The 27,652-nt window shown below is 36.5% G+C and overlaps 1 protein-coding gene across 4 annotated transcripts in view; it reads right to left on the reverse strand.

Moving 5' to 3' along the window:
- The window catches only part of PLPP4 (phospholipid phosphatase 4), a 123,699-nt gene that overhangs the window by 20,111 nt on the left and 75,936 nt on the right, over positions 1-27,652 (reverse strand). The window lies entirely within an intron of this gene.

Genomic DNA, 27,652 nt, shown 5'->3' on the forward strand with positions numbered 1-27,652 from the left:
TGTAAACTCCATTTGTAACCTTATGTTGCATTTTCAAAGAGGATTTTGTTCTGAGAAAGAGAATCAACTCAGGTTCAATGCACAGGAAGTGCAGAGGAAGAACAGTGGTGGGAAGAAAAAGGATAGTGGGGGGAAAGTGGCCGTCCTTGTGTCAACTGGCTGGAGGCTCTGATCCTGGGAATGGGCAGTTACAAGGAGGGAAAGTAACAGCAGAGAATTACAAATTTTTTTTTTTTTTTTTTTTTTTTTAAGACAGAGTCTCATTCCATCCCTCCGGCTAGAGTGCAATGGCGTGATCTCAGCTCACTACAACCTACGCCTCCCAGGTTCAAGCGATTCTCTGCCTCTGCCTCCGAGTAGCTGGGATTGCAGGCACCCATCACCACGCCAGGCTAGTTTTTGTATTGTTTATAGAGTTGGGGTTTCGCCATGTTGTTCAGGCTGGTCTTGAACTCTCGACCTCAAGTGATCCATCCGCCTTGGCCTCCCAAAGTGCTAGGATTACAGTCATGAACCACCACACATTGAGGATTAAAGATTTTTAAATGACAGAAGCCACTTTGGATCCACTGTCCACCCCACACTCCTTGATGAAAAATGCTTGTGAGAACTCATAAATGTTACTCTTGCCCTGGAGAAAGCTAGTGACAGTCACAAGGATGGGAAGTGGTTTTGCATATCTGAGCACCCTAATCTACAGAAGGTCTAAATCCCCAGGATAACTTTCCCCTTGATTATATGCCATAATGATCTGAAACATAAATATAAAAATAAGCCTTCAAAAGAAAGAAAGTGCCTTTTTCCATAATGACATTAGAGGAGCTGATAAGAGCATGAGCAGGAGTCAAATAAAGATGATATTTTAATGAAATGGTTTTAGTCTATCTTCAAAGGGCTTAACGGAGCATAAGTTTGATGATGATACTTGAATAGTAATGCACATTTAAGAAACCACCACCAAGGAAGTAGTCATTGATTTGCCCAATGTGCTCACCTGATCATCCTCTAATAGGGGTGCATGGACTTCAGGAGAAGCCCTTCAGTTTTAATGACTACTAATGCCTTGCTCTCTTCTAAAAAAGTAGCCTCAACTCTTCCTGCCTTTTACAAGATGTTATACAACCTGTCTCAGGATTTGCTAGAGAAAAAGAGCCTACCTCTAGCAGCCTTGCATGAGGGTCTCAGCCAGCACAGGAAGGGAATATAAATGGCCTCTGCATGAAGAAGATCTGCTACCCCTGAAATGTTTGGCTCAAATGCTGACCAACAGGGACAGTCTGTGATGGGTGCTGGCCACATGGCCCAGTCAAATATTGATTATTGTATGAGTGGAAAAAGGGAAACAGATTGACTTCAAGCTACTGTCCTGAGCTAAGCCAGGTCTTTATTTTGGTAACTCAAGAAGATTGTATGTAGCACACCCCAGTCTCAGAAGCCTCAAGTGATTGTATAGATGATGAGGTGGCTTTCCAAGATTTCCTCACGTTCTAGTTTTTCTTGCAATAAATTCCCTATCATCTAAGACCATTCCATGGTCTTCTCACATACCACAAGGGAAACTGATCACAAATACAACTAGGAGCCTCATTATTTGACAAACTCAAAGGTTATCTTTCCATTACTTATGCCATCTGAATTTAGAAAAATATATTTTATGTTTATATGAGTACTGAAATCTTTTGAAGTCAGGAAGGCCATCTTAAATCCGAGAAGGCAAATAAGTGGCATTTTTCATCTCCTGCAACTTTTGCAGACACTGCTAATTGGATCAATCAACTATCAAAACAAAACAAAACAAAACAAAAACCAACTTTGGGCAAAGGATCTCCCTCAAGATAGTGTCCAAGCAGTGAATTACCCCAGACAACAAAGTGAGATCCATTTGCTGACTTATTTGAAATAATTTAATCCAAAACGGCAGTGTCACAAAAATAGAACTCTTCCAGATGTTAAAAGACATGGGTTCAAAATCAGTGTGGTGTCCCCTTCGACAATATCTTCTAGTCACTCAACAGGAATAACAACATCTGCTTCAGCCAGCTCTGCAAAGACTTGATATTTGCGAAAGTACTTTGTAAACAAAAATTCAACATACAAAGGAAAGGTGTTATTATTAGTAAAGCTGATGAAGCAAACATCTGGAAATACGGAATACGGAATCTGGTCTCAAACCCAGATGTGTCTACCTCTTAGCCAAAGTTTAGTTCCCCTTTTCAAATATAAGAATACCTAATAATTCCCAAACCTAGGACTCCTATTTCTAGCACTGTAGCAGACTATGTATCTTGTGTGAAATAATTAAATGTTAGATGAAATATAAAAACAATCTTTTAAACATGCCACTATGTTGACACTGAGAAAAATTAATAAAAACAACGCTCCCAAAAATGAAAGGAGAGAAAAAACCTAGGGTGCAAGGAAACAAGAAAGCCAGAGATCCACACTTGGTCCTGAGTGTGTCTGTGGAGAACTGCAGACCTTCAGCTTCCACTCAATGTCTCCCTGAGGCATAAGGATGAAGAAACAAAGTCTCAGGACCGCTCAAGGTGAAAAATATAACAGAAGATCCCTGAGTAAATCTTGCACCTCCAAAGACTAAACAATCTGCTTAGGAATAAGTAGAAAAAAAAACCAGGCATGGTGGCTCACCCCTGTAATCCCAGCACTTTGGGAGGCCGAGGTGGGTGGATCACCTGAGGTCAGTAGTTCAAGATTAGCCTTGCCATCATGGTGAAAGCCCATCTCTACTAAAAACACAAAAATTAGCTAGGCTAGGTGGCAAGCACCTGTAATCCCAGCTATTCAGGAGGCTGAGGTGGGAGAATCACTTGAACCCAGGAGGCGGAGGTTGCAGTGAGCTGAGAGACTGCACCAATGCACTCCAGCCTGGGTGACAAAGAAAGACTCCATCTGAAAAAAAGAAAAGAAAAGAAAAGAAAAAAAATATGTAGGAAAATACACCTTCCCTTCAGAAGGAAGCAGCAAGGACACTTGCCTATCTTCATCTTTGTGCTATGTGAAAAGATTTTAGAACTACAAGCCAACTCTCACAGGTTTTTGCTGTCCAATTCATGCTTGTCATATGGCCTCCAAAAAACCTCAAGTGGAGATTTAATTTTGAGTGGTACTGAGGTAGTTATTGCTATCAGGCAATTGGCAAAATCTTTCTCTAGAGGAATTCAACTTCAACCCAGACATCAAAGTATTTCCCAAAAGTAAACTTCTAGGAAAAGTTAAAAGCCCAGAGTAAGAAAACCAAAACACAAAGATTTAGGACATCATAAATGAGAATCTCTAAGAAAAACTGACTTATAACAAGTTTAGATAGTATAGATACAAGGCATGAATATAAAATAACTATTTGCAATATGCTTGAAGAAATTTGAGAGAAGCTTAAAACTAAGGACAGAGAACAAGCATTATAAAAGAATCATAAAGTAGATTTTTTAAAAGACCAAATAGAATTTCTATAAATAAAAAATATAGTAATTAAACTTTAAAACTTAATAGATGGATTAAGTAGCATGTAAAACAAAACTAAGTAGAGAATTAGTAAATTGAAAGATAGATTCAAATTTTATCCAGAATTCAGTTAAAATTTTAAAAAGACATGAAAAATAATGAAGGAAAGATAAAGTGACATGGATCATTTGGTGAGAAGGTCTTACAAATGTCTAAGTGAAGTTCTAAATTAGAGAAGGAAGTAATAGAGAAAATGAAGAAGAAGCAATATTCAAATAGATAATGGCAGAGGACATCTCAGGATGTTGAAAGACACAAACTTGAGATTTATAAAGCCCAATGAATCTCAAACAAGAAAATAAAAGGAACTCCACACCTAGACACAGTAATAATAAAACTTTACAACACAAAAAAGAAGCAAGTTGTTAAAAATGTGCAGAAAGGAAGAAAGGAATACCTACAAAGCTGACTTCAAAAGATCCAAAAATCAAAGCTAGACGCCAGTGAAATAATATAATCAAAGTTCAGAGAGAAAGAGTAATTGTCAAACTAGAATTCATATTGAATAAAGCCATCTTCCAAGAGTGAAGTCAAAGACAACTTAAGAAATTCAAAACCACAGAGCGTGTAGCTCACACATACACAAATAAATCAAGGGAAATGTAAGGCATATGTCTTAGGCAGAAAGTGGTAAGGCTGTGATAGACGAGGGAATGGTAAGCAAACATACTGGCATAGCTGTGGGTTAAAGTGTGCAGAGGTTGGTGGTTTGTTGGAAGAAGGAGAAAGAATCAAGCTAGAATTAAAATACCAGACAACACTATCAAATAAGTTAGAACATATTATTGATCAGAGTTAAAGCATTTAATGTTCTTACCTTGCTCAAGAGGAAAAAAAGGTATTCACTTGAGACTTCATTAACTATGTATGTTCAACTAGAGCTTTGATAGATAGAACTTTCAAACTAAAAGAAAAAATTTCAAACTGAATTCAGACATAAAAACAACATAAGAAAGGAGAAAGAAGTACATAAAGAATATACAAATAAAGCTTTAAATATATGAGTAATTATAAGAAATAGAATCAAAATTAGCTCTCAATTTAAAAATTTTTAAAAATACATACATAAAATATAGGGCACACACAAAAATTAAAAAAGGCAAATATTAATGAATACAATTCTGTGTCAATATTAATGTCTGATGGTCTTTATGGTAAGAAGCAATATTAGAGATAAAGATGATCACGACTTACACAGGCAGTGGAGGGTATAATAGGAAGTATTACAATTCTAACCTGTTTACGCATCACTCCAAAATGTATGAATCCAAAATTGATGAAATTACAAATACCACAGAACTACAACATTTACCATAATAGTGAAAAATTTTAACGCACATCTTTGTTGTTGACAAATTAAGAATAAATAGAAAACAGAAAAATTATATAGGACATATAAGATCTGAACACCAAATTAACAATCTTGTTCTAATAAACAAACATATAACAACCTTGTGTCCAACAACTTTAAAATTCACAATCTTTTTAAGTCATATAGAATATTTATAAAAACTGACCATATACTAATTTTCAATGCTAGTCTCAGATCTAAGGACTGGTTATTTTTTATAGATCTCTATCTGACCATAATGTAATTGAATTATAAATCATTTTGAAGATATAACAAGAAAAATATCTTATGTTTGGGATCTTTTAAAACCTCTTCTAAACAACTGTGGGTCACAGAAGAAAACAATGTAAACTGAGAAATATCCAGAATTAAAATTAATGAAAATAATATGTACTAAAACTTGTAGAATAAAGCTAATGCAACATTTAAAGAAAATTTTATAGCTTAAATTGTTTATGTTAGAAAAACAAGACTAACATTACTGAACTGCATTTAAGTAACAATAGGTTTAAAAAGAACAACAGAATACATTCAAAATTGAAAGAGAAAAGTAACAAAGATAATAAGAAAATAAAAAAGCAAAACAAACATACAGTAAAGAGACTCAAAGCAAAAAAAAAAAATCAGTTCTTTGAAAAGACCAATGAAATAGATTGAAATGACTAAGTTCTAAAAACAAGTAAAAATTATTTAAATATCTCAAGACAAAAATATTTTAAAATCCAAGAGTTTTATAACTCTAGGTAAACTGATTCTATATTTTGAAATCTAGGACCAAATGTTTCATGAGCACATTTTCCAGACATCCCTCCAATAAATAAATCATCTCACATAGACTCTTTACAAAGAATTAAAAATAAGGGAATATTTATTTTATGAAGCTTGTTAACTATGCTATTCAAGTCTTATATATTTTCCAATTCACACTTGATCTACCAGTCACTGAAATGTGTATATATATATATATATATATATATATTTTTTAGTCTGTTTGTTTTTGTTTTGGAGATGGAGTTTCGCTCTTGTTGCCCAGGCTGGAATGCAATGGCATGATCTCGGCACACTACAACCTCCAACTCCTGGGTTCAAGTGATTCTCCTGCCTCAGCCTCTCGAGTAGTTGGGATTACAGGAAACTGCTACCGCCTGGCTAATTTTTGTATTTTTAGTAGAGATGGGGTTTTGCCATGTTGGCCAGGCTGGTCTCAAACTCTTGACCTCTGGTGATCTGCCTGCCTTGGCTTCCCAAAGTGCTGGGATTACAGGCATGGGCCACCATGCCTGGCCTGAAATGTATATTTGTAGCTTAAACAATTTTCATGGATTTTGTAGGACTTATATTACTATTTTGTACACCTGTCTTATTTTGTTAACAGTTATTCCAAAACCATACAGGTATGGTACAAGAAATGAGAATTACCAACCAATATTACTCAAAGCATATTTACAAAAATCTTAAACAGAATATCATCAACCAAATCTATCATTGAGTAAAAGGGGAATACATCTTAGCCAAGGTAGGTTAATTTCAGGAATTAAAACAGGTTTAATATTTTTAAAACTGATTACTATAAATCAACGCATTAACACATCAAAGGGAAAGTATCACTGTTTTTGATGCACAAAATTCAAAGTTCATTCTTAGCAAACTAGGAAGGGAAGGAACCTGATAAAGAATATCTACAAAAAAAGTCCTACTTATTGATCAGACGTTTAAAGTATTCCCTTAAGATCAATAACAAGACACAAATGTTTGCTATCCCCACTTCTAGAACATTGCACAAGAGCTCCTAGCTAGAGAAGTAAGACAAGAGAACTAATAAAAGGGTTAGGAATTAGAAAGGAAAAAATAAAACTGTCATTTTTTGCAGGTGGTATGATTTTCTATGTAGAAAACTCAAAATAACTTATGGATAAGTAATTAGAATTACTAGGAGAGTTTTTCAAAATTTCTGCATTAATAAAATTAATATTCCAAAGTCACTGGCATTTCAGGATACCAGAAAATAATTAGCTAGGAAATGTAATTTAACAAATAAAATTTATAATAGCAATCAGAATATAAAACATCTAAGAATTAGTCTAATACATGATGTGCAAATCCTTTAAAGAGAGAAGGATAAAACCACTAAAAGACATTAAGACCTAAATAAATAGACAAATATACCATATGCTTGTAAAGGAGGAGATCATTTCTCCCCATACTGAACCCTAGATTCATTAAAATCCCAATCAAAATCTCAGTAAGGGTTTTCATGGAACTTGACAAGCTGGGTCTCAAGGGCTGAGAATAGCTAAGACACTTCTAAATGGGAGAGATGTGGTAGGCAATCCTCTGCTTCCAATTATACAAAGATTACACTCCCCTGAATCCTTGAAATCAGGTGTAGTCATGGGAGTAGCTCTGCCAATGAAATGTAAATATAACTGACATGTGTCACTTCTGGGAAAAAGAATTACAAATTGATAAGTGATTCTCCAAGCTCTCTTTTCTTCTATGAAAGAACATACTGAGATAGTAACAGAACCTCTGTTTGTCTCGAACCCTGAGTGACCACAACTGTATGGGTAGCATGAGCAAGAAACAAGCCCTTTAAGTTTTAAGCCACTGAGATTTATATCCAAAGACGGCCCAACCTATCCTAACCTATCCACGGAGAATTTGTCTTATTTAAACCTCATTATAAAATTTATAATGTCAAAATATATTATAAAGGTATAATGATTCGGACACTGCAGCACTGGTATAGGAATAAGCAAATAGACCCATCAATCAGAATTTTGAAAGCCAAGAAAAAGACCCATTCTTACATGAATATGAAATATGGCAGGGGTCATGATACGTTGTAGATCAGTGTACATCAATAAACAGTGCTGGTATCCATATGGAAAAAAAATTGAACTGTTATTATACTCAGAAATCAATTCTGGATTATAAAGCTAAAGGAGAAAGCAAAACTATAGGGCTGTTGGAAAATAACACAGTCTTGGGATTGAGAGATATGTGTTTAAAAAGATACAAAAAATACTCATTACAAAACAAAGGACTGATAAAACTGACTTTAGCATTGAATACTTGGTTCATCCAAATACATAATAAGCCCTGGATTGGACACTTGTTTGACCAAAGCTCTAAAGGACTGCTGGTCAACTGGAAAATTTGAAGATGGTTTACCTGTATGGTGACAGGAAATCTACTCAAATGAAAACTTGGAGGTTGTTGACTGAAAATTAGTTTTGATTAAATATACAGTTGATCCTTAAAAAATGTAGGGGATAGGGACACCAACACCCCATACAGTCAAAAATCTGAGCATAACATTTGACTCCCCATGAAATTTTACTACTAGCCTATTGTTGACCAGAAGGCTTATCAATAACATAAATGGTCAACTCATATTTTGTATAGTTGGTGCAAAAGTAATTGCAGTTTTGCCATTATAAGCAATGCCATTACTTTTTGTTTGTTTGTTTTTGTTTTTTTGAGATGAAGTCTCACTCTGCCATCCAGGAGAGGGAGATGTTTGCCACAAATATGAGCAGCCAAGAACTAATATCCATACTATTTTTAAAACCCTGACAATTAATGAGAAAAAAGTGACAACCTAATTGAAAAAAATTGGCAAAAGGCATGAACAGGTATGTTATATAAGAGAAAATTTAAGATCCATTAAACTAATGAATGATCTAGCTCAGTGGTCATCAGGAAAATACATATCACAGCTACCAGGAGCTACCAATACATTTTCCAGGCCAGAAAAAGCTAAATTCTGATCATGTTAGTGCTGACAAAACTGTGGGGCAATGGAAACTTTCATAACTTGCTGGTAAGAGTGTAAAAACAGTTTGTCATTAGTTATTAAAGCTGAAGATAAGTAAATGACCCAAAAATTTTACTGCAAGGAATATATCTGAGATTTATATTTGGAAGAAGTACACAAGGAATTCACAGCAACACTTTATAATAGGTCTAAACTAGAGATGACTCAAATGTCAGTGAACACTAGAATGATTTTTTTAAATTGAGGTATAGTTATGCATTAGAATGCCAGATAGCAATGAAAATGAATAAAATCAGGCAGGGCGTGGTGGCTCACGCCTGGAATCCCAGCACTTTGGGAGGCTGAGGTAGGTGGATCACTTTAAGGTGAGGAGTTTGAGACCAGTCTCAAAAGACTAAAGGACTGGCCAACATAGTGAAACCCCATCTCTACTAAAAATACTAACATTAGCCAGGCGTGGTGATGGGCGCCTGTAATACTAGCTACTCAGGAGGCTCAGGCAGAAGAACAGCTTGAACGCAGGAGGTGGAGGTTGCAGGTTGCAGTGACCTGAGATTGTACCACTGCACTCCAGTATGAGTGACAGAGCAAAATTCTGTCTCAAAAAAAAAAAAAAAAAGAAAAGAAAATGAATAAACTCCTGCTACATACACCAATAAATAGAAGAATCTCAAAAAACAACAATGAGCAAAAGAAAGTAGCAAATCACAAAACATACACTATGTGACTCCCTTTATGTAAAGTTCAAGCATAGAAAAAACTAAGCAATAATTTGCTTAGGAATGCATACATGTGTGTGTATGTGTGTGCATGTAAAACTATCTAGAAAAGCAAAGAAATAATTTTGAAAATTTCAAGATAATGGCCACAGGAAGAGAGAGAAGGATCAGCCACCAGGAGGGTAATGTATGATTTCTAATGGTATAGTTAAATTCACCCTCTTAAACCAAGTGCCAGGTACATGAAGGTCTGTTTTTTATTATTAATTTTATTAATATTATTATTTAATAGTAAATATAATATTTAAACCAATTATCATTTTTCTATATGATTTTGTATATAAATTTCACTGTTAACTAATTATCCTTGTTAAACAGATATCCATTTAACAAGGATAATTAGTTAACAGTGAAATTTACATACAAAATAAAATTTTGTACATAATTTATGTGCCAAGAAAATTATATAGTTCAGGGCAAATGCAGAAAGAGCTAGTGACTACACTGTTTGCTCTATAACAGGGGTTACACAGCCATTCAACTGGTCACCAGGCAAGTCAGACCATTTGAAAAAGGAATGAATTCAACTCCTTCTCATTGTCAAAGCTTAATTGTAAAAGTCCATCATCACGGGGCATGCGCTATGCGTGCCGGGGCTATGCATGCCAGGGCTGTGTATGTCGACTGCAGCAACGCAGTAACGACCATAAAGTACTGAATTTGTTTTTTTTTGAGGCACTACGTATTATAATTGGAGAGGCTTTACATAGCATTTTTTTGTGTGACAACTATTATTTGGTTAACCAGAAAAACAGAAGCCATACTCCTCAAGAAAGAAACAACAAAGGAAACCTACCCGAACATCACCTCATTATTCAAGCGCAATGAACTCCAACTAATACTTAATTACAAGAGGCATTTCGAAACTCAGAGTAGTATAAGACACGGCATTCTCTGGAGGCACTTGATTGATTTCTCAGATTACAAAATTCAAGCCACTGAGAATTCTGAAAGCATCGATTTAGCAAGAGAGAGCCCAGGGAGCGTTCAAGGCTTATAATGGGAATAAATACAGAATAAATGAAATTGGCCAGGTTACCTGTTACAGATCTTACACCAGAACATATTTCAAGCTTCATTACTATTTTTTTTTTCTAATGCAGCTATTTCTTAAGGGTGAAAAGACAGATTTCATTCCTTTTTTTTCCTGTTCATTACAACACACACCTGAGGCCGGCCATTTGTCATGATAGTTAGTATGATTCGCACGGGCTCAGAAAAATGCTAAGCCAGGACTTGTTATTTATTTTCCTTGAGAATTATTAGCAATGAAACATGCCCCGCAAACATTAAAATAGAATAAATTACTTTTGTTACTAAGTTTTTGAGGAGGAAAACAGATAAATGAATCATTAGTTTGAGATTTCTTTACTGACTACAACATCTTAACCTAAGTATTAGGTTGGTGCAGAAGTAATTGTGGTTTTCGCCATTAAAATTGCAAAATCTGCAATAACTTTTGCACCAACTTAAATATAAGATGGGTAGACATGGATGCAAGGTAACATCTCAGTGCCATGGTTTAAATCTTAGCTTCACTACTTGCTGTGTGACCTCAAGCAAGATACTTACCTCTCTGTTTCTCGCCTGCAAAAGGGATCATTACAAATATCCACCTCACAGGGTTTTCCTAAGGATTAAATAAAACAGCACTTGTAGAACATTTGGTGCATCCTAGCATCCAGTAAGTGCTCAATAAATGCTAGTTATATTTTGGAACTGTAGTCAGCAGAAAGCCTCTATGTTTAGTTTACTACATTCAACAGGAGACGACTTTTTCTTCATTTCTTCTATCATGAATGGCAAACTTAAATCTTATACCCTTGTTCACACCATTTGGCCTACTCCCTAAGAAATCTGAACACTCCTTGCATTCAGAAACAGACATGTGTGCCAGAAATAGTTTAATTTAAAAATAACTGTTTCATTCTCACTGTGATTTCTAACATAAGAAAGAGAACAAACATCAGAAAAATCAAGAACAATGTCAGCCCCCTGTCAGCTTTAAGAGAGACAAAAAAAATATCTAGGACTAGAAGAAATACTCCCCAAAGCACTAAGAGACCTTCCCCAAAGTCATCAAGTTCCTTCCAGGAGTCTTTGCAACATGTGAACAACAGGAAAGCTACCAGAAGCCTGACAACAGGTAAATATCCTGATTTGTTAAAACATACGTACATATATATTTAAATAAATACTTGGAATTCCAGAAGTCAAAGACCAAAGCTTTTGATATGGGTCTCTGGCAATAGTCACAGAATGAAGTATGTGATCTGTCTTTTCCTAAGACAGAAAGCAGAGGGGGCCAGTCTTGCAAGCCACAGCCACAAGAGATAAAGGGAGTGAGAACGCCTACAATTTGGTCCACAGTATACAGAGCCAGTTACTCTCTTGGAAGGATCCCTCCTTACCAGACCAGAATTTCTTGAGAACAGACGCTGTCTTTTTCACCTTGGGATGCTCATAACTTAATTTTGTGCCTGGCACCCAGGAGGCAATCAATAAATGTCTGTTGGGTGAATGAATGAGATGCCAAGAAACCTGCTGAAGGTCATGGCTGACAGGTGACAGATACAAGAGTTGAAATTACATTCATTCATGCATTCATTCATTCAAACAGGCAGGCACTAAGCCAGGCAGATCCATGCTCTTTCTGTCTGTGCACCCAGTATGTGTTGATACAGTAAGGTGATTGCCAAGGCCACAGTTTAGAAGCTTAACAGGCTGAGCAGCAGAGAGTTATTTTGGAGTTTTGGTAGCTGACTGAACAACTAAACTAAAAAGTATTGATGCTGACCTGTTCAAAGATCCCTGGTCTCATTTCTGTTCAGTCTTTCCAGGTGACTTGGGTGAAAGATTAAAAACTGTGGTACCAAAGAAAGCCCTTTTTATCTAAACAGTCTCACATGGCCCAGGCACAATGCAAGGAAAATATAAAATGTGATTTAAACACTAGAAAAAAGCCAGTTGGGGACAGCCTACCATTTGTAACCTTGTACATTATTCAGACCAACCATAGGAAAAACATAATTTTTTGTTTTCAGTCTAGTTATCAGAGTAAAAGTTCTTCCATGGAGCCAGATTTTTCATTTTCTTTTCTAGAGGCAAAAATAAGTACTTTGCTATGTGGGTTCAGCTTGGTTTTAGTATTTTTAGTTTATTCTCTTTACCTGTATTTTCCCCACTCTCTTCCACCCCGACTCCCCACCACCAACACAATCACCATCATTATTACTATGTGGGGCAATAGAATTGTGTGTTTTATAATGAAGCTACTAATTCAACAAATATTTACTCAGTTCCTGCTACAGGTCTGGTCAGGTATTATGCTCAGTTCTGGGTGACAAACGAGACAGACTTGGGTTTTGGCCTTATGGAATTTAGAGAGAAATAATTACAAATAGTGAACAATGTTAGGAAAGCAACAAACAGGCTTGTGAAAAACAGAATGGTTGATGAGAGCAGGGGAGACCCCACTTTACATAAATCTGAAAGATGAGAAAGAGCTACTTATGCAAAGAGCATTAGAAACAGTGTCCAAAGTGCTTAAGTCTTAAGTCCCCCAAAACAGACACTCATGTAAGCAAGACCTCAATAAAGACAGAGACCATTTCCATCACCTCAGAATAATCTGTTACAGCTCTTGTCAGTCAATTCTCTTCCTTGCCAATGACCTCCCCACTCGGGACAACTACTCTAATTCCTACACCATGGACTGGTTTTGATTGTTCTTGGACTGCATATAAACACAATATTATAGCTTATACTCTTTTCTGTCTGGCTTCCTTTTCTTGACATAATGTTTTTGAGATTCATCCGTGTTGCAATATTTGTTAGTAGTTTGTTCCTTTTAATTGCTATCCATTCTCCTATTGATTAACTTTGGATTGTTTCTAGTTTGGTATCATTAGGATTAAAACTGCTGTTACTATTTTGTACAAGTCCTTTTATGAATGTATGTTTCTATTTCTCTTGGGCAAATACCTAGAAATGAACCTGCTAGGTAGTAGGATAAGTATATGATTACTTTTTATAAGAAACTGACAACCAATGTACAAAATGGCTGTAACAACTTATACATCACCAGCAATGTTTGAGAATTACACTTAAACCCACATCCATCAACATTTTGGCATTGCTGATCTTTTTAAATTTAGCTTTTCTGATGAGTGTGAAGTGATTTTAATTTGTATTTCCCGAATGAGCAATAATGGAGCACCTTTTCATGTGCTTACTGACATACATACAGTTTCCTTTATGCAATCTCTGTTCAAGTCTTTTGTCTACATGTTTACTGGGCTCTTTTTATTGTTGACCTGTATAAACTCTTTATATATTGTGCATATGAATGTACAAGTTCTTTGTGAGACATATGAATTGCAAATATTTTCTTTCAGTCTGTGACTTGACTTTTTATTTCTACAATGTCTTCTGAAGAGCAAACATTTTAAGTTTTGCTTAAGTTCAATTTATCTTTTATTTTCTGTTGTTGGTGCTGTTGGGTTTCTGCTAAAGAAATCTTTGCCTATCCCAAAGTACCAAAGATATTATTCTATGTTATCTTCTATATGATTTATAGATTAACTTTTTAGTATATAATTCATTTTGAAGTAAGTTTTAAATATAGTATGAAGTAGGGGTCAAGCTTATTTTCTTCCCATACTTTTATTCATATTTTATAATGTCATTGATTTTAATCTTTCCATTTGCCACTAATTACCTTGACACCTTTTTCAAAAATAAATTGACTATATGTATGGGTCAATTTCTTGACTGTATTCTGTTTTATTGATCTGTTTATCTATCCTTAACCACATTGGCTTGATTACTATAGCTTTATAAGAACTCTTGAAATTAGGTACTGTCAGTACTGCAAATGTATCCCCCTTACTGAAAATTGTTTGGCTGTCCTAGGTCCTTTGAATTTTCATATAAACTTTATAATCAGCTTTCCAAATTCTACATTAAAAAAAAAAATCTAAATAGGATTATGTTGAATCTATACTTACATTTAGGGACAATTGATATCTTAACAATATTGGATCATTCAATTCATGAATATGGTACACTTTTCCACTTATTTAAGTCTTCTTTAGTTTTTAAGCAATGTTTTGTGTTTTAAAAATATAGGTTTCATAGTTTTTGTTTATTAATTCCTAAGTACCTATAAATGGTACTTGAAAAGTCTCTATTTTCTAACTGCATCTTGATATTATATAAACATACAATTGATTTTCTATATTGTATCCTATGAGATTGCAAAATTCATTTATTCTAATACATTTTGTAGATCTTAGGACTTTATAAATAAATAATCATGTTATCGGCAAATAAAACTAATTTTACTTCTTCCTCATCTTTTATTTATTTTCTTTCTAATTGGACTGACTAGGACTAATACTACAATTTTGATTAGAAACAGTAGAAATAGACATCTCTTTATGACAACTGCAATCAAAAAGGGAAAGCATTCACTCTTTCACCACTAAGTATGAAGTTAGCAGTAAGCTTTTCATAGATGCTCTTTATCAGACTGAGGAAGTTTCTTTCTATTCCTAGTTTAATGACATATTTTTGTCATGAATGAGTGTTTATTTTTCCACATCTATTGAGATGATTATATGTTTTTCTTCTTTATTTTGTTAATGTGCTTACTTGCAATGACTGATTTTTAATTTTTAAATCAAATGTGTACCTGGAATAAGTTCTAATTCTTTTTTATGTATTGTTGGACTTACCTTGATAATCAGAGAATTCTGTATCTACATTTATGAGGAATGTTGGCCTATAATTCTCTTCCCTGAAATATCTTTGTCAGATTTTGTTATCAGGATTAGCCTATTACCTTATTTGTATAGCTTTACAAACCAGTCAGGAAGTGTTCCCTGTTCTTCTGGGTTGTTTTTTAATTTTTCTTTTCTTTTTTTTCTTTTTTGAAAGTTTTATGTAAGGCTAACATTTGTTCTTTCTTAAATGTTTGACTGAAGACACCAGTGAAACCATCTGGGCCTGGAAATTTCTTCTGCAAAGGTTTTAAATTAAAAACTAGTTTTCTTCTTCATCTTGTATCCATTTGGTTAGCAGTAGTTTGCAAAGAAATTAATAATTTTACTTATGTTTTTAAATTTGTTGACACGACATTGCTCACAAAATTATCTTATTATATTTTTTAAGTATTTATGATTTTTAAAAATATTTAATAGCTTTTCTTTCTTTTCTGATATTGCTAATTTTTGTGGGTTCCCTATTTTCCCTGGATCAGTCTTTTTAGGAGTTTATTAATTTCATTAATATCAAATAATAAGGGTAAGTTCAGTATCAGTTTCTTCCTCATGTCTAGAACCAGAAGTACTTCATCTAAAAATTTTGGAATTTTGAGAAAATATTTACAAACTATGCATCTTACAAAGGTCTAACATCCAGAATCCATAAGAAACTTAAATGAATTGGCAAGCAAAAACCAAACAACCCCATCAAAAATTGGGCAAAGGACATGAACAGATACTTTTCAAAAGAAGACATTCATGTTGCTAAAAAGCATATGAGAAAATGCTCAATATCACTAATGATTAGAGAAATGCAAATCATAGCCACCAAGAGATACCATTTCATAATAGTCAGAACGGTTATTATTAAGTCAAAAATAACAGATGATGGTAAGGTTGTGGAAAGCGGATGCTTATGCACTGCTGGTGGGAATATATAGTTCAGCCATCGTGGAAAGCAGTTTGGCAATTTCTCAAAGAACTTAAAACAGAATTACTATTTGACCCAGCAATCCCATTATTGGATATATGCCCACAGGAATGTAAATTGTTCTACCATAAAGACACATGCATGTTTATGTTCATCACAGCACTATTCACAATAGTAAAGTCATAAAATAAACCTAAATGTCCATCAATGGTAGACTGGATAAAGAAAATGTGGTACATATACACCATGGAATACCATGCAGCCATGAAAAAGAATGAGATCATGTCCTTTGCAGCAACATAGATGGAGCTGGAAACCTTTATCCTAAACAAACTAATGCAGAAACAGAAAACCCCATACCACATGTTCTCACTTGTAAGTGGGAGCCAGACATTAAGTACATATGAACACAAAGAAGGGAACAACAAAAACTGGGGTCTACTTGAGAGTGAAGGGTGGGAGGAGGGTGAGGATCAAAAAACTACATATTGAGTACTATAATTATGACTTGGGTGGCAAAATAATTCATAAACCAAACCTCCACAGCACACAATTTACCTATATAGCAAACCCACACATGTGCCCCTGAACCTAAAAGTTAAAAAAAAAAAAGAAGTTTGGTAATTTTAAACAATTGTCATCTACTTTAATTCCCCAAATGTAACACCTAATCATCTTGGTCTACATGTATTCATTATTCTTAAGAAATTCAGTAGCATGTGACTAAAACAAACAAATAAATTAGCATATTTGGAAAGTTTAATGATAGAATCCTCATAACAGTATTAGGAAATATTATTATATCCATTTCAAAAATAGAAAATCAAAGCTTAGAGAAATTAAGCAACTATCAAAGTCACAAAAGCTATTTTCTTTCCACTCATGGCTTTCTGTTCCAATGCCTGTGACCTTTCCATGTTCCAATGCCTATGAACTTTCTATTCCAACGCCTATGAACTTCCCACATTTCCAATGCCTATGAACTCAATCATGAAGTTTTCATGAACAAACAATTGAGGGTCCTATCACCAGCACTGCAGCAGTCAACCTTTGGAAAGGTATGGTCCCTCATGAAACTGGGCTAAATACAGATGGGAAAAGGGAATGTATGATAAGAAAAGATGCCTCTCAGTTTTTCACATGGGTCAAGAAGTTTCACATTATCCTGAATAAAATACTGTTGTTGATGGAAACAACAGAAAGCAACACTTTAATGAATGCAGCTCTAGAGGAATGTAGCTCTTACTTGACTTATTAATAATCAATCATTCTCCTACTGGGTTTCTCCTTCAAAATACCAACTTTGTTTAAACATATACACAATTTTCAACATCCACTTCAAAAGTATGATTAATGAGGATGGGAAATGCTACTTGCAAGCTTATAATATGCTGTGTTGATCAAAATCATGCCATTTATTTTTATTTAATAATAGCTTCTGATAGGGTTATGCTTTGCCCTCTAATTTCTAGAGATTTCTTTGAAATAAATGCCTTTCTTTGAAGGCATTACTTCTTCTTAATCAAGAAATATTAGGGTTTAACTAAACATTTATTTCAGGACTTATTCTTATTGAATGCCTTATTTTAGAAAATGAAGAAAAATAACTTTCATTTCCATTATCTATGTTCATCATTCTTAAAGATTAAAAAAAGACAACTATTTCAGAGACATCTATTTTTTTAAAAAGACCATGCTACCTAGAGTCCCTGAACTCTAGTAAAACATTGGACACACGTGTTAGACCTATACCTTGTGAACATCTATTATTCATTTCACCTGTTAATCAATGTATGTAATAAATAACTCAGTGCTAAAAACAGTCATAGAACTGTGCTTTTAATTCTTTTTTACATTCAGATTGACAGTGGGCAACACTTTCTTACATCTTCTCCAGCATTATCCTGACAACCACTTTGCAAGGAAGACAAGATAGATGATACAGAGAAGCAAATGTGAGTCTTGACAATCAAAGGTTTCCAGGAAGTTTGGAAGCATGAATCTAGCCCTGACAGACGGGTAGGCAGAAGGTGGATGCATTTTCTCAACAACTACTCTGCCAGGAAGGGTAGAGTATAGGAAAGAGCCAGGAGGGCACTGCCTCGGGGGAAGGAGCAGGAGCCGCAGACCAGGGCAGGGACTGTGAGGACTTGGAACCGTCTGGTTTGAAGAGTACATGCTGGAGGAGAGAGAACGTGCTCTTCTCAAATGGGTAGGAGAGAAAATGCAAACTGGTTCAAGCATGCTTTGGGAAAATTCCCAGGTTAGAATTTCCCAGTGAATGATTAAAGGAATTGATAAGTGATTCTGAGTGATGTAGATCCCTATGTTTTCGAGGCTGGTGCCACACAGAAGAGATGAGGGTTTCTGTTGCCACTGTGTGAGAGAACTGAAGAGGAAGCCTGTATAGTAGGTTGGGGGGTGGGAGTCCAATGTTCAAGGGCAGGAAGCTTCTAGCACAGGAGACAGATGAAAGCTGGAAGACTCAGCAAGTCAGGTCCTTCCACATTCTTCTGCCTGCTTTATTCTAGCCACGCTGGCAGCTGATTAGATGGTGCCCTCCCAGAGTGGGGGTGGGTCTGCCTCCCCCAGTCCACTGACTCAAATGTTAATCTCCTTTGGCAGTACCCTCATAGACACACCTAGAAACAATACTTTGCATCCTTCAACCAAATCAATTTGACGCAACTGCCTCTGGGAGAAGCGAACCTCATCCCACTACATGTTACAAAGGATAGAATAATTGTGGAAGATGAAGCCATCTCTTGCCCACAATTGGGGGTCTAATTGATCCAGATGCCCAGAATGAAGCATCATCAACAGTCACTCTGCAGTGGGTTTTGAGACTGTTAGCACATGAAAACCTTTTCCCACTTAATTACTCAGTAGCACGTATAGAATTGAGAATACAGGCTAAGTGCAAGAAAAGGACTGAATATACTTTTATAAAGTCACTGTTTTCCTGAGGTTTACACATATTGGGCAAAAGTCTTCCAAGAGCACCTTTTCCGGGGAAGGCAGCCAACTCCTCTGCAGTAAGCTTGCATGGCCAAGCCTGTGCTATTCCAAATCTCATCTCTCATAAACATATTGGAGGAGACCCAGGAAACAGTGGTCCCCAGGCTGCCTCTAACGTTTTAGGACAACCGTCCTAGTTGTACCCAGAGGCTTTCCTTGTGTCTCTAACAATTGCTTCCATAAATTATGTGATTCACTGTTAATTCTGTTCTTCTACTTTAGCCACCATCCAATAAACAATACAACGGAAAAAACAGCAGGTAATGACCTTTCATCCCCACTATTTAAAGTCAGGCTATGACTCTGGTCATTCGCATTTGAGCCCATGCTGGCTGACACACTGGCTGACCTCACCCTGGGTGTTCCTGCCTCAGTGACCTCTGTAGATATGGATGCAGCCACTAACCAATTTTCCCTGAAATGAACCTCCATTAGGGAAATAAACTGAACTGAAGGATTTGTAGTTTACTCTAGTATTGCATTTGGCATCCTCACCTCCAAGCTGGCGGTTGGCAGGCAAGAGCACCTTGCTGTGCTCATTACATGTGGCCACCTCCAGAGGCCTAACTCGAGGGCTTTTTGAAGTACACACTGACTTTCAAGAATGTCTTAATGAAACAGGAGGTCGAGAGTTCGAGATCAGCCTGGCCAACATCGTGAAACTCCATCTCTACTAAAAATATAAAAAATTAGCTGGGCATCGTGGCAGGCACCTGTAATCCCAGCTACTCAGGAGGCTGAGGCAGGAGAATTGCTTGAACCCAGTAGGCGGAGGTTGCAGTGATCTGGGATCGTGCCACGTACTCCAGCCCAGGTGATAGTGTGAGACTCCGTCTCAAAACAAAAAAAAAACTTAAATGGCATTTCATGCTTCTTTTTTTTTTTTTGCTAAGTAAGAAGAAGAAAAGCAGTTAGGATTTATCTTTTTTTTATTTTTTTTTTATTGCATTTTAGTTTTTGGGGTACATGTGAAAAACATGCAAGATTGTTGCATAGGTGCATACGTGGCAGTGTGATTTGCTGCCTTCCTCCCCTTCACCTATATGTGGCATTTCTCCCCATGCTATCTCTCCCCAACTCCCCACCCCCCGCTGTCCCCCCCAACAGACCCCAGTGTATAGTGCTCCCCTCCCTGTGTCCATGTGTTCCCATTGTTCAACACCCGCCTATGAGTGAGAACATGCGATGTTTGATTTTGTGTTCTTGTGTCAGTTTGCTGAGAATGATGGTTTCCAGGTTCGTCCATGTCCCTACAAAGGACGCGAACTCATCGTTTTTGATGGCTGCATAATATTCCATGGTGTATATGTGCCACATTTTTCCTGTCCAGTCTATCATTGATGGGCATTTGGGTTGGTTCCAGGTCTTTGCTATTGTAAACTGTGATGCAATGAACATTTGTGTGCATGTGTCCTTATGGTAGAACAATTTATAATCCTTTGGATATATACCCAGTAATGGGATTGCTGGGTCAAATGGAATTTCTATTTCTAGGTCCTTGAGGAATTCGCCACACTGTCTTCCACAATGGTTGAACTAATTTACACTCCCATCAACAGTGTAAAAGTGTTCCTATTTCTCGACATCCTCTCCAGCATCTGTTGTCTCCAGATTTTTTAATGATTGCCGTTCTAACTGGCATGAGATGGTATCTCAATGTAGTTTTGATTTGCATTTCTCTAATGACCAGTGATGATGAGCATTTTTTCATATGATTGTTGGCCTCATGTATGTCTTCTTTTGTAAAGTATCTGTTCATATCCTTTGCCCATTTTTGAATGGGCTTGCTTCTTAAATGCACACCACGCCATGATCGAAGAAACGTTCTTCAATTTTTTATTTTTGTTTTGAACAATTGCAAGACATGGACTTTCTGAAGCATGTAGATCTGTACTTAGAAATTAATACCATAAATGGAGCCATGAGATCCACTCCAAAAGGAACGCGTTGACTAAATATATGTCCCACCTCACAGCAAAACACATGCCATGGGGGACATCATTAAGAATGCAATAACTGAACGAGTACCTTTCAGTAGGGAAATAAACTGGACTGAAGGATTTGTAGCTTACTCTAGTATTGCATTCGACACATGTGCATTCCAGTAGGTAGGTACCTGTTGGGACAGTCTCCGGCTCTCCCATCACCTGGAGACAGAGACCAGTTTCCGACTTGTCCAGAATCACAGTTCAATGGGGAATGGCACTACACTATCCCATTTAATTTTCCCTCACACCCCAAAAGGTAAGGATTGAAACTCCCATTCTACAAATAAATAAACTGAGGTACAAAGTCATGAAGCCATTTGCCCAAGATTGCATCATTACTAAGTTATGTAGCCAGGTCAAACTCAGATCTGTCTGAGTCTGAAAATAATTCTCCTCTCATCAAAGTAGAAATATGAAGTAACTCAATTTATTTACGTAGAATAATATAATGATTATAAAAGCAAATATATCATTTTTGGCCCCAGGTGAGGTCCTAAAAAGGCATTCTTTTGACACACAACAACATGTGATTACAAATATACAGAAAAAGAATTTAAAAATGAATGCTCATGGTATTTAGACCAGAAACTCAAAAGTTAAAATGCTCTACGTGCTCTGGTCCTTCTCCATCACAGGCTAACTCACCTCCCGCTCCTGCACATGCGCCATGATGATGGGCAAGCACACTGGAGGGTGTTCCGCTCAGAAATGCTCTCACTTCTCTTGGCCTATTCTCACCTCATTCCTCCTTCAGAAGTAATTGTCCCAGATTTCTCTATGTTAGAGACACCATTGTTATGCATTATATAGTTTCCATACTAGTGCATAACAGGATTGTAATTAAGTGGCCATTTCTGTAATTATTTGTTTAATGTCCATTGCCGTCCATCAGGGCTGCCAAGAATAGTTGTTCAGGATGTGCACTGCCCAAGGGTGCCCAGCAGAGGAGAGAGGCCTCTTCTCACTTTGCCCTGTACCTTGGGTTGCACCTACCAGGAGGACGGAATGGCTTTTCCTAGTTGGCATAAGGCACTGTATGGACTCACAGTGGTCCTGCCCTGTAAACCTTTGCTAGGGTGGAGACTGTGTCTGTCTACCTCTTCCTGTACCAAACATAAACCTAGTAGGCATCCAGCAAGTATGTGTGGAACAAATGATTAAATGACTTATATAATGAGAATGAATATGTTTTAAAGAGTTTACAGAGTATTGAGAATTTTATCAAAGACACTGTGACAAAGGCTGAATTGTGAAGCATGGCAACATCATGTCACTTGTTCTAGAAACTAAAACCTTAACCACAGGAGGACACAAGCCCTGGGGTTCACAGGACAGGCCGTGGGGGAGCTGGGCAGCTGTGCATTCATCTTCCTCGCTCTCTCCCGAGCCAGCATATACAGTCGTTTTTCTTCTTTTTGGGAAGAAAATAATTTTAAAAAAAATAATTCGAATCTTATTTATAAAGTATGGGAAATAATCCCCAGGACAACACATTTGAAGATTTGACCAAAAGACCATATTAGTAAAGGGCAAAAATTGAGCCATTTTTTTTTAAACAAGCTCACTAATCATGTTGGAATCTACGGAGGGAGGCTGAGCTGGTGGTGCTCAGAAATACCAAGTGTTTTCTCTGGCATTTGTTCTTAGGTAGGTGCTAAAGTAATTGCAAAAACTGCACCAACCTAATGGTAAATAAATGTATATGAGGAAAGCAAGGGTCCTTCCTCTCCTCCCAAAACTATAGAGTTCCTCATGACCCAGAAAACTGTGGGGGAGCCCATAAAAGAAAACCACTTGTGGCCTGAAATGGAATCCATTTATTGGAAGAAATAAGCAGAAAGAGGCTCCCAAAAAGTTTTGCCTTCTGCAAATATCTGCTTATTAAAAAAAAGAAAAGAAAGAAAAAAGAATTGAGGTGTGTCCAGGCTCTGGAGTAAAAGTGATAATTTATCTCTGCCCCAAGTCCCCAGTTCTCCAGGTCCACCTCAAGCTTCCAGGTAGAAAGGGCCCTAACTCACAGGTGTTCATGTTAGTCTTTCAAATCCTTAGTTCTGCTGGGAAGGCAGAAAGGGAATCCAGCAGTTGCAATGTACTCACACCTCTTATCCCTTTCAATTACCACCAGGCCTTCTTTGGCAGGCATTTTTAAGCCCTCTTAAAAAGCCGATTAAACTGAGGCTGAAAGAGTCCACAGAATTTCATAACTCCAAGTGTCCTGTATCCCAACCTCTTCAGCCTCTAACAGGAGTGGCTTTAGGGGACATACTGAGCATCTGTTTCCTGCACATCCAGTTCCCTGCGAGCACAGGCAGAGGGGGTTCTGGCAGCCAGCAGAAGCCCTCAGAGAGGAAGGTCCAGGTGCACTAGTTGGAAATCAGACAAGTGTGCAGGGACATAGTAAGGGCTGAAGGAATTAGTATGTGTGGGCTTCTGACAGCACGTGGGAAGTATGGGAGAAGGGCAAGTGCAAAGGCCAAGGAAGGAAAAAGAAGCAACATCTCTTGTGGGGTCTGCTGGCAAGAGCGGAGCTCTGAAATCAAGGGTTTGGGTTCTGAAGTCAGATGATCTGGGTATAAATGTCAGCTCTGTGGCATGCTGGCTGTTGATATTGGGACAAATTATTGCCCTCTCTCAGTTTCCTCAACTGGGTAATATGACTAATAATAGTAAAGACCTCAGAGATTTATTTTGAGGATTAAATAAAATAAAGCCTTTAAGGCCCTTAACACAAAACCTGACACACTTCACATGCTTAATAAATGATAGTCATTTGCATTATCATGAAAAGGACGGGGTGGCTAGAATGTGAGAAACAAGGAGGAGGGGAGAAGGACGTGAGGTGGAAGAGACAGCAAGGGCCAGATCCTGCAAGGGTCTGAAGACCATGTGAAAGGGCTGGGTTTTCTCCCAGGTGCACTGGAAGCCACTGGAGAGTTCAAGCTGAGGAGGGACGTGACATGATCATTCTAGAATGTCGTTCTCCAAAAGCATGAAACGCCTTTTCTACGTCTATATCTCCAGTACTAAATCTGCTGCTGGCATAGAGAGAAGGTGCTATTTAACACTAATTAACAAACTCCGAAGGCTGATGGAAGGAAAGAAGTGTTGGTCTGAATCATCCAAAGATGGCACAGACTTGGCTATAGAATGATCTGTTTCATTTTCCTTCAGCAGACTTAACTCCCTAATTATGTTGGTTCTGGCTAACATTCAATGAGTTTGCATTTTCCAAGGAAATGCCAAGACAGGTGGCCCCAGCCTCACCAGGAGGCATAAGGAAGCAAGCCTGGAAGGAAACATTTGCTGTGGAGGGCCCCATAGGAATGACTTAACCACGTTATGAGTTCTATCCAAAGGGAAAAGAAAACATTCTGGTTCTAAGGAAATGCATATTAGATATGAATCTGAAAAAAACACAAAGAAAGGGCCTGGTGGTTCTGAACCCGAAAGAGGTTTCTATGGCAGGGCCCTAGCTGAGGATGGACACCCAGCTCGGGATTGGGACAATTTCCAGCAAAAGGGAATGTGGAACAGTGCTCACTCATGGTATCAAGATCTTTAATTGTTTTCAGCTTTATTGAGCTATAATTGACAAATAATAATAATATATATTCAAAGCATATGATGTGATATTTTAATATATGTATCTACACAAGCAAGCTAATTTACATATTCATCACCTCACGTAGTTACCTTTGTGGGCGGTGGGGGAATGCTTAAGATCTATGCTCTTCACAAATTTCAAGTATACAATACATTACTAATTATACTCACCTCCTGTACATTAGGTTATCAGAATTTATTCATCTTATAATGATAAGTTTGTACACTCTGACCATCATCTCCCCATTTTCCCCAACCCCACAGCTCCTGACAACCACTTTTCTAATCTCTGCTTTGATGAGTTCAACTTTTTTAGATTTCACATCTATGTATGTAAGATCATACCAGTATTTGTCTTTCTGTGTCTGGCTTATTTCACTTAGCATAATGTCCTCCAGGTTCATCCATGTTGTTACAAATAGTAGAATTTCCTTTTCTTTTTTTTTGAAGCTGAATATATTTAATTGTATGTCTATATCTATCACATTTTTTTTTATTCATTCATCCATTGATAGGCTGTTTCCATATCTTGGCTATTGTGAATAATGCTGCAATGAATTTGGTGATACAGATATCTCTTTGACATACTGATTTCATTTCCTTTGGATATGGACTCAGAAGTGAGATCGCTGGATCACATGGTAGTTACATTTTTAATTTCTTTAGGAAGCTCTACACTATTTTCTGTAAGGGCTATACCAATTTACATTCCCACCAACAGTATACAAGGGTTCCCTTTTCTCTGCAACTTCACCAACATTTATTATCTCTTGTCTATTTGAGAATAGCCATCCTAACCTAACTATAATGATGATACCTCATTATAGTTCTAAATGGAATTTCCCTCATAATTAGTGCTGTTAGTATATCTGTTGGAGATTCATAGCTTTCTTTAGGACAATGTCTATTCAGGTCCTTTGCCCATTTTTTAATTAAGTTATTTGTCTTTTACTATAGTTGCATAAGTTCTTCATATATTTTGGATGTTAACCTCTTATTTGACATATGGTTTACAAATATTTTCTCCCATTTCAAGGTGCCTTTTTATTTTGTTTATTGTTTCCTTTGCTGTGCAAAAACATTAGTTGTTTTTTTTTTTTTGTAATCCTACTTGTTTATTTTAGCTTTTTTTTTTTTTTTTTTTTTTTTGCCTGTGCTTTAGGTATCATCTACTAAAAAATCATTGCCAAGAAGACCAAAGTTGAGGATCTTATTTCCCTACGTTTTCTTCTACATATTTGATGGTTTCAGGTTTTATGTTTAAATCCTTAATTCATTTTGAATTGACTTCTGTGTATGACATAAGATGAGGGTTCAGTTTCACTTGTTTTTGCATGTTGATATCCAATTTTCCCAAAACCACTTATTGAACAGAACACCTTTTCCTCTGGTGTGTTGTTGGAGTCTTTGTCAAAAATTAGTCAACCCTATATGCATCAGTTTATTTCTGGGCTTCCTATTCTATTCCATTGGTCTGTTTTTATGCCAGTATTATACTGCTTTGATTATTAGAGTTTTGTAATATAATTTGAAATTAGGAAGTGTAGTGCCTCTAGCTTTCTTCTCCTTGTTCAAGATTGATTAACCTATCTAGCATCTTCTGTCTTTTCATGTAAAACTTAGGATTGTTTTTCTATTTCTGTGAAAAATGCCATTGGAGTTTTGATAGAGATTGCATTGAACCTTTAGATTGCTTTGGGTTATACAAATATTTTGACAATATTGATTCTTTGAATTCACAAGCATGCACTATTTTTCCATTGATATTTGTCTTTAATTTCTGTCATCAATATTTTATAGATGTCCATTCCCAAAAGATGTCCATTACAAAGGACACATGGTAATTTTGAATTTCTATTTTTGAAACATCTTGAATGATCTCTAAACTCAAATTTGGAAGACTGTAATAAGTCAATAATTTGAAACAGTAATTTAAAAAATCACACAAAATAGTTGCTATCCAATCTCTTTATAATTTAAGTCCATTCCATCACCAAGGGTTAAGAATGAGAACTCTGTTACTAAAAGGTTTCACAATTGATGACCCCAGGGGCTTTGCAACCACATAAAGTCATATCATGAAAGAAGTATAGATAAAATAAAAAAGAAGACATTTACTATTGAAAAAAGGGTCAAAATATCAAGAAGACATGATAATCATAAGAATGAATGTGCCTAGAAACAGAGTTCCAAAATATATGAAGCAAAACCTAGCAGAACTAAAAGGAGAAACAGACAAATCTACAATCATAGTTGAAGACTTTCAAACTCTACTCTCAGTAACTGGTAGAATAAAACACACACACACATGAAGCAAGGACCAAGACTCTCTGAATGACACCAATTTAAGTAATTGACACATGGAATGCAACACCCAACAGATGCAGAATAAATTTTCAGATATGCATAGAACATCCACCAAGATAAACTATACACTGAGCAATAAAACAAATCTCAATAAATGTCTAGAGACTAAAATTTCATATATCATGTTTTCTATTCACAATAAAACTAAATTAAAAATGTATAATGTTAAGATAAGTAGGGAAGCCTTAAATATTTGGAAAGTAAGCAATCAATTCTTAAATAGCCCACAGATAAAGGAAATCACAAGAGAATGTAGAAAATACTTTGAAGATAATAATAATAACACTACCAGAGGCATCATATTGTGAGGAAAACAGACTTCATTAAAATAGTCCAGACATTCACTAAACAAATAAGCAAATGACAATAATGGCAATAATGAGCTTTAGAATGCAGGGTGACTAGTACTCAGAATTGCTCTATTACCTAAATTCATTGGTCTCCAACAACAAAAATCAGACATGCAAAGAAACAGGAAAGTCCAATCATACACCAGGAGAAAAAGGAGGCAATAGAAACTGCCTGTGAGGGCCACCAGATGTCAGAT

This window comes from Aotus nancymaae, unplaced genomic scaffold, assembly GCF_030222135.1.
Source record: "Aotus nancymaae isolate 86718 unplaced genomic scaffold, 86718_ANA_hifiasm-v0.15.2.pri h1tg000010l, whole genome shotgun sequence".
Classification (NCBI taxonomy): Eukaryota; Metazoa; Chordata; class Mammalia; order Primates; family Aotidae; genus Aotus; species Aotus nancymaae.